The following is a 14,204-nucleotide window of genomic DNA, read 5'->3' on the forward strand; positions in this document are numbered from 1 at the left end:
CAGTTGGATTAGTCTGACCCGCCCGCTCCTTTCATACACTCTCTCTTCCACAATATTCACATCTACACATTCACAGGACAAAACTTTCACCAAATGGAAGGTCCAAGGACGGAAATTGTCCTCCTCCCGGCCTTTGCTCCGGATTCCAGGGGGTTAGTTAGAGTTTTTCAGCTCAGTAACTGTTAAACACTCTGAGGGCCGCTCCCCGCAGATTGTCTTTCAATTCATTCATGGAATGTGGGTGTCTCTGTCTGGGTCAGCATTTATTATCCATCCCTAATTACCCTTGGGAAGGTTGTGGTCAGCTGCCTTTTTGAACTGCTGAAGTATATGTGATGTAGGATCACACCTGTTAACCAGATCCTGTGGCAATTGGACAGTGAGCCACAGATGCTGGATTCAGGTGCTGTTGGTCAGATTCCGTGGCAAGACCCAATCATGTCTGCCCACCTCCGCATCCCCCCCGCCCCCCCCCCACCTTCCCCCCAACCGCCCTCCAATTATTATAGTGATTGCAAATATCATTGTGTTTCTTTAGGGTCAATATACAAAGTATTTGTTCTCAGAATCTCTAAATTCTCCAAAACCAACATGCTTAGCAAATCAAAAACATAAAGGAACTTGGGAGCCCTTGTTCAAGATTCTCTTAAGGTTAACGAGCAGATTCAGTCGGCAGTTAGGAAGGCAAATGCAATGTTAGCATTCATGTCGAGAGGGCTCGAATACAAGAGCGAGGATGTACTTCTGAGGCTGGATAAGGGTCTGGTCAGACCCCACCTGCAGTTTGTTTGAAGTTTTTGGCCACATATCTAAGGAAGGATCTGCTGGCATTGAAAAGGATGCAGAGGAGGTTCACGAGAATGATCCCTGGAATCAAGAAACTGTCGTATGAGGAACGGTTGAGGACTCTGTGTCTGCACTAGTTGGAGTTTAGAAGCATGGGGAGGGGGCTGGGTTGGAGTGGGGGATCTTATTGAAACGTACAGGATACTGCGAGGCCTGGATAGAGTAGACACGGAGAGGATGTTTCCACTAGCAGGAGATACCAGAACCAGAGAGGGCACAACCTCAGGCTAAAGGGACGATATTTTCAAACAGGGATGAGGAGGAATTTTTTCAGCCAGAGAGTTGTTCATCTGTGGAACTGTTTGCCACTGAAGGCTGTGGAGGCCAGGTCACTGAGTGTCATTAAGACAGAGACAGATCAGTTTTTGATTACTAAAGAGATCAGGGTTAATGAGAAAAGGAGAATGGGGATGAGAAAACTATCAGCATGATTGAATGGCGGAGCAGTCTCAATGGACCGAGTGGGATAATTCTGATCCTGCGTCTTATGGTCTTATGGTGATTCACTCAACTTTTCCAAATCACTCTGTCGGATATGGTGTAAGGTGGCACTGAGAGAATGGGATGGAGAGAGAATGCGGTGACTGCAGTCTGACTCTGATTCTTCAAACCAGTTAGTGCCCCCTTGTAGAAAGTGAATGTGTCTGAGAACAGGAGAAAAGCAGGTCGTGAGACAGGGATTTATTTTCTATAAAAAGTAAAACAAACTTCGAACCAGTCAGTGTCTGTCTGAGAACTGGAGGGGAGGGGAGGGGGTCTGCTCAAATAAAATTCACATCAATATTCTCATCATCCATGTGTGTCTGACGGAAAATCTAGTTTAAAATTGCTGTCCGTGGAAAGTTTGTTCATATTTTTTCTAAAAGTTCTCAAAACTAATCAATGATTTCTCAGTCAGAAACAGTGGTAAAGAGGAAGCTGAACCTGTCCAGACAAGCCAAGTTCAGTTTACAAACTGCGTTATGGACACATCTCGTGTCTGATGAAATCAGCAACTCAGTTAGTTCCGTAATTATAACTAATGAAAATAACGACTCTTTAAACCAAGCGAGTGTTGGTGATATCGCGGTGGGCAGAGCTGCCTTTCAAGCAGCTGGCACGGGTTCAATTCCCGGCGTCGCAATGGGAATTTATTTAGAAACTTATCCTCTTTTGTCTCGAAACAAATGGACATAAAGTTCAAACTCAACATTTGATGGTAATGAAATGAAAATAAATGTTTTATATTTTTCCCCTAAAATTCGGAATCTATTTGCTTTTAATGAACATTTTTTGGAAACATAAAAACAAGTCTCTGAACTAATAAATGAGTCCTCATTCAGAGAGAAAGATACAAAATAAAAGATGAAAACATTCAGCTCACACACTGCTCCCGGCATCATTGCTGTGTCTGATAAAGTTAGTAGAAATGTTACTGAATTCCGTAAAAGGCGTAGCTGCGATGGCCGAGTGGTTAAGGTGTTGGACTCGAAATCTATTGGCGTTTCCCCACGCAGGTTCGAACCCTGCTCGCAGCGAATCTGGTATTAAATGTTTAAAAGTCACGATTTGTTTAGCGGAGCAACCGCTAAATAAAATGTAACTTTCGACGTTCTCCTTTTCAAGAAGTGGATTTGTGCTGTGGGCCGGGATGTACTCAGCTGGCGGACTGGGCCGAGTGTGCTGGAAATTCCATGAGAAAGATCATGACGTGAAAAGAGAGAGAAATAAAGCAGCATCAGGGCAACAAGGACAAAACGGCGTCTCATATCAGAGGAAGATTCTTATGTAATTACTCACAGAACATAAAGATCATATTTCACCAGAATACAGTGAATGAATGAGAACTTCAAAATGCTGCTTAGATGGTATGAAATTGTGTTCATTCAAACACATTGCAAAAGCTGCTCATTACTAGGCGTAAGACATTCCTGGTTATAACAGCTTGAGAAAGGAGATTTCAGGTAGGAAAATAGGGAGGGAGAATCGTTTTGGAAAACTAGGAAACGAGGATCATATATAATTTTAAGAAATCAGTGAAAATTTCCTGTTTAGAATCGTGTTAACAATCTTGTTGCTATATTTCATTTCTTCCTGAAATCAAACACAGGTTTTGGCCTCAACTACTTCCTGTGGCAGTGAATTCCACACCTTCACCATTCTCTGGAGAACGCCTAGTTCTGGAGTCCCCCATCATCGGGAACATTCTTTCTGAATCTACCTTGTCTAATCCTGTCAGAATTTTATCAGTTTCCATGAGATCCCCTCTCACTCTTCTAAACTCCAATGAACACATTTCTAGTCGAGTGGCCGTTCTAGGAGATTCTATAATTAGGGGGATTGATAACATCCTTTGTATCGAGAGTCGCACACAGTATGTTGCCTGCTCGGTGCCATGGTGAGGGACATCGCTGATTGGCTTGAAAGGATATTGAAGTAGGAGTGGGGATGGGATCCAGTTGTTGTGATCCATATTGTTATAAACAACCTTATCTCTGTGAAATCGATTCTAAACATGAAATGTTCACTGATTTCTCATGATTATCTAGAATCCTCTTTTACGAACGTTGGCAAGTCCAGGAGAAAGGATCTGTTTAGGGATTATCAGGAATGAGGAAGTAAATAAATAAAAAATAGATCCTCAGGGGTTACAATCTACGGATTATTACCCGAGCCACATACAAATTGGCATTGGGGTGACTGACATAATGTAAAGTTCACTAGACTGAAGTCTGGAGCTGGGAGTGAAGTTACGAGGAGTGATTAGAAAAATGAGGGCCTTTTTCTCTGGGGTTTAATTACATTTTTCAGGATGTGATGGTGGGGGTAAAGAGAGCCGAATGATTTCTGCTGGTGGAGGCTGGGTGAACCCTGAGACCTGGTTTCGGGGGAGGATGGGTAGAGAGAAAGAGGGACAGAGTTTAACTCCCAGGAGAGAAGCTGAGTAACACTTGAGGCCACTCCAAGTTTTGGAATCTTGCCCTCACCCAAAAGGGAATCAGTGAATTGTTAACCCGGGATCGATATCTTCTTGTTAACAGTGGTTATTAAGGGTGACGGGGTAAAGGGGTGAAGTTGGAGAGTGGAAACAAAGCCGCCTTCATCTTCCCGAATAACAGAGCAGGCTCGAGGGAATGAATGGACTCGTCCTACTCCCACACCCTGTGAGCAGATATCTCAGAGCATTTTAGTGAGTGCAGAAGGTTACAGAGATAGGGAGGGTTGTAGTGGCTGGTGGTGGTAGGAGAGGGAAAATAGTTGTAATTGCTGGAGGAGGTTACAGGGAGAGGGAGGGGTGTAGGAGCTGGAGATAATTATAGAGATAAGTAGGGTTGTAGTGAGTGGAAGGCTTTACAGAGATAGGGAAGTCCGTAGATGCTGGAGGAGGCTACTGACCTATATCTGGGTGGACAGGTTTCAATCTCAAAATTTGCCAAAGGTGCAAAACTTGAAAATATTCTGATCTTTAATAAGAAGGATATTGATAATCTTCAAGAAGATGTAGACAGGCGGGTGGAATGGACAGACACGTGACAGGTACAACTTAATTAACGTAAGGAAGTGTGAAGTGAGACATTTTGGCTCGAAGATCAAGGATAGACGATATAAAATAAAGCGTACACCTTTACCCTTCCTAATCCCCATTGCACCTTTACTACGCTGAGATGCCACAGTCTCTTCACCCATCTCAGAACTCATGAATATCCAACCTGAAGTCTGCATTTCACCGTCTACTTGTACAGTGATCATTAAACATTTGGCACTCCAACTTTCCTTGGCATCTTCTGAAACGATTCCCTGCTCCGTCTGACAACTCAGTCAATGTCGCATCTTCACTTAGTGCCCTGCCCATGGTCGGATTATCCTGTCCAGTCCCCATAGTGTTTCACCTTGCTCAGTTGTATTGCCCAGATTGCATCGTTCCAACTTTTCGATTCTCCATTAATAATAAATGAACAACTCGTCTTTGTGTAGCTGAGTGGCGCAGCGGAAGCGTGCTGGGCCCATAACCCAGAGGTCGATGGATCAAAACCATTCTCTACTATTTCGCTTTTTGCAACAGCAAAAAGGATTCCATGGCGGCTCCTTCAAAATGATTTGTCATTTCCACCCAGGGTGCAGTAACTTTCTTCCTCTTCTCGTTACTAGTTAACATTTGAATGAATAACAGATCGCTGAAATGTCATTTACTCACAAACAGACACAAGCTGTAAATGTTGCAAAGATACACAAGCCGAGGTTTTTTTTTCCCTTGGGGCATAACTATAAGGTTCATGGTGGGAGATATAGGAGGGATGTCCGAGGTAGATTCTTCACTCAGAGAGTGGTTGGGGTGTGGAATGCACTGCTGCTGTGATAGTGGAGTCGGACACTTTAGGAACTTTCAAGCGGTTATTGATAGGCACATGGAGCACTCCAGAATGATAGGGAGTGGGATAGCTTGATCTTGGGTTTGAACATAACTCGGCACAACATTGAGGGCCGAAGGGCCTGTGCTGGGATCTACCCTAGGATTCTCTGGGAGGCTAGAGAGGTGATTGCAGAGCCTCTGGCTCAGATCTTCAGGTCGTCGTTGGTCTCTGGTGTAGTCCCGGAGGATTGGAGGATAGCGAATGTTGTCCCATTGTTTAAGAAGGGGAACAGAGACTTTGCCGGGAATTATAGACCGGTGAGTCTTACTTCTGTTGTGGGCAAGGTTTTAGAAAAAATTATTAGGGATAGGATTTATAGTTATTTGGAGTGTAATGAATTGATTAGAAATAGTCAGCATGGTTTTGTAGCGGGTAGGTCGTGCCTTACTAACCTTATTGAGTTTTTTGAGAAGGTGACCAAAGAGGTGGATGGGGGTAAGGCAGTTGACGTGGTATACATGGATTTTAGTAAGGCGTTCGATAAGGTTCACCATGGTAGGCTTCTGCAGAAAATGCAGATGTATGGGATTGTGGGTAATCTAGGAAGTTGGATCAGGAATTGGCTATCAGATAGGAGACAGAGGGTGGTGGTGGATGGTAAATATTCATCATGGAGTGCAGTTACGAGTGGTGTGCCTCAGGGATCTGTTTTGGGGCCACTGTTGTTTGTAATTTTTATTAATGATCTGGATGAGGGTATAGTTGGGTGGATTAGTAAATTTGCTGATGACACCAAAGTTGGAGGTGTGGTAGATTGTGAGGAAGGGTGTCATAGTCTGCAGGGAGACTTAGATAGGTTGCAGAGCTGGGCCGAGAGGTGGCGGATGGAATTTAATGCGGAGAAGTGTGAGGTAATTCACTTTGGTAGGAGCAACAGATGTGTCGAGTATAGGGCTAACGGGAGGACTTTGAATAGTGTGGATGAACAGAGGGATCTAGGTGTGTGTGTACATAGATCCCTGAAAGTTGGGAATCAAGTAGATAAGGTTGTCAAGAAGGCGTACGGTGTCTTGGCGTTTATTGGTAGGGGGATTGAATTTAGGAGTCGCAGTGTAATGTTGCAACTGTACACTACTCTAGTGCGGCCGCACTTGGAGTACTGTGTGCAGTTCTGGTCCCCGCATTACAAGAAGGATGTGGAGGCGTTGGAGAGGGTGCAGAGGAGGTTTACTAGGATGTTGCCTGGTATGGTGGGGAGGTCCTATGAGGAGAGACTGAGGGATCTAGGGTTGTTTTCGTTGGAAAGAAGGCGGCTAAGAGGGGATCTTATTGAAACATATAAGATGATTAGAGGTTTAGATAGGGTGGATAGTGATAGCCTTTTTCCTCGGATGGAGAAAGCTAGCACGAGGGGGCATGGCTTTAAATTAAGGGGGGGTAGTAACAGGACGGATGTCAGGGGTAGGTTCTTTACCCAGCGGGTGGTGAGGGATTGGAATGCCCTGCCTGCTGCGGTTGTAAATGCGTCTAGTTTGGGGGCGTTTAAGAGATCTCTGGATAGGTTTATGGACGAAAAGGGATTGGTATAGGCTAGTGGGTCATTGTTTTTGTAACTGGTCGGCGCAACATCGTGGGCCGAAGGGCCTGTTCTGCGCTGTAATGTTCTATGTTCTATGTTCTATGTTCTATGTTCAAGAATCATCCCTTGAATAAACACTGCCACCTTTCAATGTTTAGCGGGTGAGTTTCATGAAGAGCTGAGTGTGATTCCCGCCTTTCTGCTTCTGGACAAATTTAGTCAAAGGAAAATTAGACAAATATATCTTCAATTCTCCTTGTCTCTCACAAAGAACTGAGCGTGTGTTGGATACAGTTTCAACAGTAGCTTTAAAAAGATAGAGAATGGATTTACAAATTTAAAATCCAAGGGTGACATCAATGACTGAAGTGGTTTTCAGGCTGTGGCGACTAGAATAACAATGCACATTCTCAATTTGAATTGTTCAAAATCATAGAATGGAGCATCCATTGTGGATGAAAGGAAACTTTAAACTGTGCCGCTGTGCTGTGCTTCAGGAGCTGGTTTTACACAAATCTCCGTTAATGAGATGTTGCCTCACCTGCTGAGCATTTCCAGCATTTTTTGTTTTTTTTTGTCAGATTTCCAGCTTCCAGCTTTGCGTTGTGTTCTGTGCAGGTGTTTAACTGGAACAGGGAACAGGTTCTGATCAGCCCCGTGACAGATAGAGTAGAATGTATCTCCCAACTGTCAGGCCTGCGAGATGAGACTTCAAGCTGTACAGGGGAGTGAGGAAGAGAGATAAGGGAGCATCATTCTGTGAGGGACAGATTTCCTGTATAGAGGAGGAACAGGTCTATATTTCCACAACTGTTTTAACAGACATCAGATGTCCCAACATGACTTGCGATCAATGAAATCCCTCTTAACCTTTTAACTATGAGATTATTGAATTTATCAATAGTTTCCACATTGTCAAAAATCCATCTAAGGACAAGTAAAGTAAAGTTTCAGCATGTGTCTCTGTGTCGCGTTGGACTTCCAAATGATGGTAATTCAGTCACTTAAAGGTTGTGAGTTTGAGTCCCACCACAATCGGATTATGGATCAGGTTAGTAACAAAGCAGTTGCTGCTTCATTGATGTCATTCACCTTCGGCACCGACATTTCCTGCCCTGCCATCTCTCCATGCTGTTTCTGTTAACCCGGCTCCCAGGGAATCCACTGACTCGAGAATAAATCACAAACCTTTCTTAAAGTTTGACGCAACGTTCGCTGGTTGGGTGAGAAATTGTAATATCTTTTTCAATTAGATATTTCATTTCTTTTGGAAGATAAATAAGATTAAGGAGCGCAGACACGCAACAACAACTTACAAATAACTACAATCAATGAATAAAGTCCAGTGTCCTACAACCTGGCAGTGTCTCCTTTTTCACAAATACCACCAGATCTGGAACGTATTTCCAGCATTCCACTGAACCCCCCCGCAGCAGCGACAGGCTCTGTGGCTTAGTTGGTTAAAGCGCCTGCCTAGTAAACAGGAAATCCTGGGTTCAAATCCCAGCGGAGCCTCGCCTCTTTTTCAATGTTATCCTGATCTTTCTGCTGCGCTTGTCCTTCTGGGTCCCAATGGGCGTGGGTTTGGAAGGTGCTGCCAAAGAAGCTTCACTGAGTTGCTGCAGTGCATCGTGTAGATGGTGCACACTGCTGTCATTGTGTGTCGGTAGTGGAGGGAGTGAGTTTTTACACATGGGAAGCAAATGAAGCGGGATGCTCTGTCCAGGATGGTGCCAAATTTCTGTCGTTCTGTTCAAGTTGAATTCACCCAGACAAATGATCTCAGGAAACAAGGTGATTGGATTTCCTCCCACATTCCAAAGATGAGCAGGTTGAATGGATTTGGCCATGTTAGATTGTCCCTTCGTCCCCAAGGTATTTCTATCAGTAGATTAGCGGAGTGGGTGTGTGGCACTGCGGGGATAGATCCTATGTGCAATCCTCTGTCGGAGGGTCAGTACAGCCTCGATGGTCAGAATGGTCTCCTTCAGCACCGTCGGGATTGTGTGTTTCTCAGGCCATTTCACAGTGTTCGGAATTCCCTGAGAAAATAATGGAAATCTGTGTTGGGAGAACATTGAGTATGTTCAGATGATTTTTTTACTGCAAGATGATAAAAGTACCTGGATCATCTCAACAAATAGTCGAGATATATGTGGGGAGTCTCGAAATGTTTCAATCGTTGGAGATGATCCACTTTGAAGGGAAAGGCAAAAATGGATTTAGGGATTGGCATAACTGCAAATACTATTGGAAAATAACCCAGTCACCGCTGCGGATTTGAACTCAGGATCTCCTACATACTAGGCAGGCACTTTAACCAACTAAGCCACAGAGCCTGTCTCTGCGCTAGGTAGGTTCAGCGGAATACTGGAAATACGTTCCAGATCTGGTGGCATTTGTGAAAAAGGAGATACTGCCAGAATTGGAACGTACCTGTGAACTATCCGACTAAATATTGAACGGTTTAACGTGAGCTGGGTCCACTTACTGTTTTCAGACACACATTTGGTGTAAAATTAGAGATGTGATTCACACACACGGTTTTCTGCTCTGAAGGCAGCTGTGTTCCTTCTGTCGCACGAAGTGATTTAAAAAAGAAAATACTTTATTCATACGGGATATGTGTGTCACTGGCCCGGGAAGCATTTATTGTCCAAATTAATTTTCTTTGAGTAATTGGCGATGAATTCATTCTGGAGACACTGCAGTCCATGTGATGTATGTACACATAGACTGCTGTTAGGGAGGGAGTTCCGGGATTGTGAGCCAGCCATGGGAACGGTGATATGTTTCCATGTCCGGATGATGTGTGTCTCGGAGTGGAACTTCCAGGTGGTCATTGTTCCTCTGCATCTGCTGCCCTTGTGCTGAGAGATTTCCTGGGTTTGGATGGTTCCTCGCGAAGGGAAAAAAAACAGTTTCTGAAGTGGGATTTGAGCCCAGGCCCCGAAAGAAGACTGCGACCTGAACACAACACCTTAAACAGATCGGTTATCCTGACTACATCCGCCAAAGTTCAAAATCTGTGCACAAATCGAATTGAATTCCATTTTTGTGGCATTTACATTTCAAACTCGATACGTTTTTTATTCCATTTTGAACCCCAGCCAGAGGCCTGTATCTGAGTCCCATCCTTCCCCAAGCCGCTGGGGGGTGAGGAGCTTCTCATTGCTGCATTGCTCTGTTTGCTCAAATCAACAAAGACCCAATTCCCGCCCTTCCTGTTCCTTACAGGAAGGTGTTGAGAGTGTCAGATCTGAGCAATGTGAAGTATCCAATTGGAGAGTTACATCCTGGCGACAGGAATATCTCTCCACAGCTGCTTCCGGAGCTGCTGAATATTTCCAGCATTTCCTCTTTCTGATTTTGTGTCTTCATTACAGGAGTTCATTTACTGACAACACAAAACTTGTCTCTCGGGCCCAGCTCCAGACACAGCTTTTCTGTGATCTTCAAACAGACAAGTTCACTCTTCACTTTCCTACACATATGCTTTAAAATCGGCTGGTCTCACACTCAGCACCCTGCGGCATCGCCTTCAAACCTCACCCCACCCTTCAACCGTCCACCAGGGCCTCAGAGGTACAAGTACTTCTTAGGAATTGACAAAGGCAAGGGGATTACTGTGTTTGTGAGGGCATATAAAAGGTTAATCCACACTCACAAAGAGACTGTGAGAATCTCTCTCCCTCTCTATTTGATCAACAGAAGATACAGATTGTCTGCAGTCAGTCATTATCCAACAATATTCCCCCTTCCTATACAGTTACTGAGTGGGGGTGGAGGGATAGACACCGATAGAGTGAGTGAGGGCGGTGATAATTTATCAGATAATATATCAGTTACAGAAATCCTTGGAAATTCCGGCTTTATCCAGAAAGATTCTCTTGGAGAAACAGAAGCTGCAGTCTCAGCTCTCACTGATATTATAGTAGAAACATATTATTAATCCCACACTCAGGAACAGTGCTGCATTTGGACAGGAGATATGGGGAAAAGGAATAGAAACTGAATGGTCCAGTTCTGAGCAGTGTGCAGGCTCAGAGGGAGCTGAGGGTCAGAGAGATCTTTAAAGGAGAGAGGCGATTTTAAGAGAGTCGTCAGTAAGGCGGATTGGATGCTTGGCTTCAGAACCGGAGATACTGAGTATAAAAACTGGAAAGTTCTGCTCAATCTTTATAAAGCTCTGATTATCTGCGGCTGTTTTAGGATTGTACCCAGACCCCGTAATCACACTTTAGAAAGTGTGGGAGAGTCCTGACGAAGGTGAAGATGAGATTTACTGCTTTGGATCGGTCGATGATGGATTTTAGCTCAAAGGTTTGACTGGATAATTCGGATTTTAACTCTTTACAGCTAACGGGATTGAGTGGTGATGTAAGAGACGTGTAAAATAAAATAACATATTGAACCAAGGTACACAGGGGGAAGTTGCTGCATTAGCTGCTGGCAGAAGGATTCAGGGACAGGCATTGAAGATTGAAGACAGGATGTGTAGGAGGCAGAGGATCCCCACAGTGCGGAATGAGGCCGCACCGACCATTCTGCACCAACTCTCCGACAGAGAATCCCTCTCTGTAACCCCACCTAATTACCCTACTAATCCCCCTGACAATAAGGGGGAATTTAGCCTGGCCAATCCGCCTAATCTGCACTTCGTTAGAGATGGGAGGAAACCGGAACACCCGAAGTAAACACACACACGGGGGGAACGTGCAATCTCCACACAGACAGGCAGCCAAGAATGTTGGAAATGATCTTCAGTTTTCTACCGGTTACAAACACTGGGGATTCCCCTTCAGTTTGTGGCATCTGGGAATCAGTAAAACATCCAAAAATAGAACTGAGAATAAATATAACCTCGGTAGGTATTCACATGGTACTGACATTCGGACGGTGTACTCATGTGTCGACCGCGTGGCCTAATGGATAAGGCGTCTGACTTCGGATAGTGAAGGTATCAGAAGATTGCAGGTTCGAGTCCTGTCGCGGTCGTTTTATGCAGAAATCTGGTTGCAGTTCCCAAAAAAACGAAATGTCCTTCTTCAGTTGAAAGCTCTGCGTTTTCTTGCAAACATTGCAGGGTTCTTTCTCAGAATGTATTTCCTTGTTGTTTTGTTCATTCAATTTTCTAATCTCATTATTTTATCCTCCGCCCCAGAAATCAATCTTATCTTTGAGATCTTAATAAATTGTTGATGCTCCCGAATGGAGCAACAGGCTTTGATACAATCTATTCAATAGAATTCTGTCCAAACTGCGCTCCGGGCTCTCCTGGTGCCTGATAAAATCAGCAACTGAGGAAGCTCCGTAATTAAAACTAACACAAATATCAACGCCGCGTGCAGCGTGAGCGATGGTGGTATTGTGGTGAGCATAGCTGCCTTCCAAGCAGTTGACCCGGGTTCGATTCCCGGCCATCGCATTGATAATTTATTTAGAGTCTTATCCGCGGCCTTTTGGACTTTAAACGGAGCGAACAAACACAGGGTGAACACAATATTCGACAGTAACAGAGGGTTTTTTTTTCCATTTTCTCTTCCGACGTAATTAGATTTCAATGGAAAAATATTTAAATAGAAAAACAAGTCTCCGACCAAATAAAAGAATTCAGAGACAGAGATACAAAATATAAGTTGAGGAACAAATTTGAGCTCACACTCTGTGCTCTGCACAATCCTGGTTCCTGATGAAGTTAATATCTGCACATTACTGAGGTGGTTACATTATTCTGCTAAATAAGCAGCTGCGATGGCTGAGTGGTTGAGGCGCTGGATTTGAAATCCAATGGGGTTTCCCCGGCAAGATTCCAACACTGCTCATAGCGCTTATGGTTGGAAATGTTTGCTTCGGGCAGCCATCCTGGGGAGTTTTTGCTATGAAGTATTTGGATCTCCATCATGCATTCAGCTGCATGGTTCTGGGCCAGGTGCAGGCAGCTGAGTTTGGAAAGGACACCTGGGTATCCTCGGGTTGGTATGGACAAGATGGGCCGAACGGCTTCCTTCGGTGCTGTCACTTTGGTTCTTTCGATGGTTCCATGAGCAAAATCATAACGTGTTCCATGAGCAAAAACAAATCATTGAATTCTCAGTTAGAAAGAATAGTAAAAAGGTGGCCTTAAACTGTCCAGAAAAACGAGACAAGCCAAGTTCACTTTGCAAACAGTCCCATGGACAGACCTGGTGTCTGATGAAATCAGCAACGGAGGTAGTTCCGTAATTATAACTGATTCTACGGATATTAGAGGGAGGTTTTTCACACAGAGGGTAGTGGGGATATGGAATGCTCTGCCAAGTAAGGTAGTGGAGGCAGGCACGCTGGAGTTGTTTAAGAGTAACTGAGACAGGCACAGCAGTGGGTTGGAAATGGGAGGGTGTAGGAGATTGTTTGAAATAAGGTTCATTAGCATTGGGACGTCCCTGGTAATGTAAAAGGATATGGTCTGAAAATAATGTTTTTTCTCTTTTCATTTACAAGTTTAAGTCGGTCCGCCTTGTTGTCCAACGAGGGGCATACACGTGATGGGTTGTACTTGAGCTGATCTTGAATGTTCGAGATTGGCCCAGTGCTTCATGTCGTTAGTGTGTGCTTAAACTGGACCAGATACTGGGCAAGACGACAGCTCAGTGACTATCACTGATTGCTGGGCAGACACATGGATTTGGGACGGTGTCTGCGGGAGTTTGCACATTCTCCCCGTGCTTGCGTGGGTTTTCTCCGGGTGCTCCGGTTTCCTGCCGCACCCGAAAAATGTGCTGTTAGGCTGATTGGAAGTAATAAATTGTCCCTAAGTTAGTTTCCCTCAATGTGGATGGCTATAAAAACAATAGATAAGGGTCATGGGTGGAGGGGGGAACTGGTAGTATTAAAATGGCGGCGCGGGCTCGTTGGGCCGAAGGGCCTGTTTCCGGGGCTGTTTTTGTTCTTTGTTCTTAAAATAAGGGCTGCTTAAGCGCAGTGAGGGATGGTGGTATAGTGGTGAGTATAGCTGCCTTCCAAGCAGCTAACTCCGCGTTTGATTCCCGGCCATCGCAGTCGCAATTTGCTGCGAACTTTATCCACTTCCTCCTGTGTTTTCAACCGAGTGGACAAAACCAGGGCGAGCGCAACATTTTATGATAATGAAATACAATAGAGATTTCTCTTTTTCTTTTTATTCGGACCAAATTTGTTTGTAATGAAAAATTACTGAGATACAAAAACAAGTCTCTGACCCAGTAAGTGAGTTCTCCGTCAGAGACAAAGATACAAAAGTAGAGGAACAAATTTCAGCTCACACACTGAGCTCTGTACAATAACGGTGCCTGATGAAGTTAGTATGAACGCTACTGAGGTGATTATTAGTCTCATGGCTCGTGGTGCTGCGATGGCCGAGTGGTTAAGGCGTTGGATTAGAAATCCAATGGGGTTTCGCCGCGCAGGTTCGAGTCCTGCTTGCAGCG

At 44.5% G+C, this 14,204-nt stretch overlaps 5 non-coding genes across 5 annotated transcripts; all 5 read left to right on the top strand.

Moving 5' to 3' along the window:
- Window positions 1-2,281: 2,281 nt before the first annotated feature.
- trnas-cga (transfer RNA serine (anticodon CGA)) lies at window positions 2,282-2,363 on the top strand. The gene has a single exon. It is a non-coding gene; the product is annotated as a tRNA-Ser (tRNA).
- Window positions 2,364-8,197: 5,834 nt separating this feature from the next.
- Window positions 8,198-8,271, top strand: trnat-agu (transfer RNA threonine (anticodon AGU)). Its single transcript has one exon. It is a non-coding gene; the product is annotated as a tRNA-Thr (tRNA).
- A 3,399-nt stretch (window positions 8,272-11,670) lies between these two features.
- Window positions 11,671-11,754, top strand: trnar-ucg (transfer RNA arginine (anticodon UCG)). The gene is given in 2 exon segments: window positions 11,671-11,707; window positions 11,719-11,754. It is a non-coding gene; the product is annotated as a tRNA-Arg (tRNA).
- A 358-nt stretch (window positions 11,755-12,112) lies between these two features.
- Window positions 12,113-12,184, top strand: trnag-ucc (transfer RNA glycine (anticodon UCC)). Its single transcript has one exon. It is a non-coding gene; the product is annotated as a tRNA-Gly (tRNA).
- Window positions 12,185-14,122: 1,938 nt separating this feature from the next.
- Window positions 14,123-14,204, top strand: trnas-aga (transfer RNA serine (anticodon AGA)). The gene has a single exon. It is a non-coding gene; the product is annotated as a tRNA-Ser (tRNA).

This window comes from Carcharhinus amblyrhynchos, unplaced genomic scaffold (assembly GCF_965287045.1).
Source record: "Carcharhinus amblyrhynchos unplaced genomic scaffold, sCarAmb.v2.hapA scaffold_42, whole genome shotgun sequence".
Taxonomy (NCBI): Eukaryota; Metazoa; Chordata; class Chondrichthyes; order Carcharhiniformes; family Carcharhinidae; genus Carcharhinus; species Carcharhinus amblyrhynchos.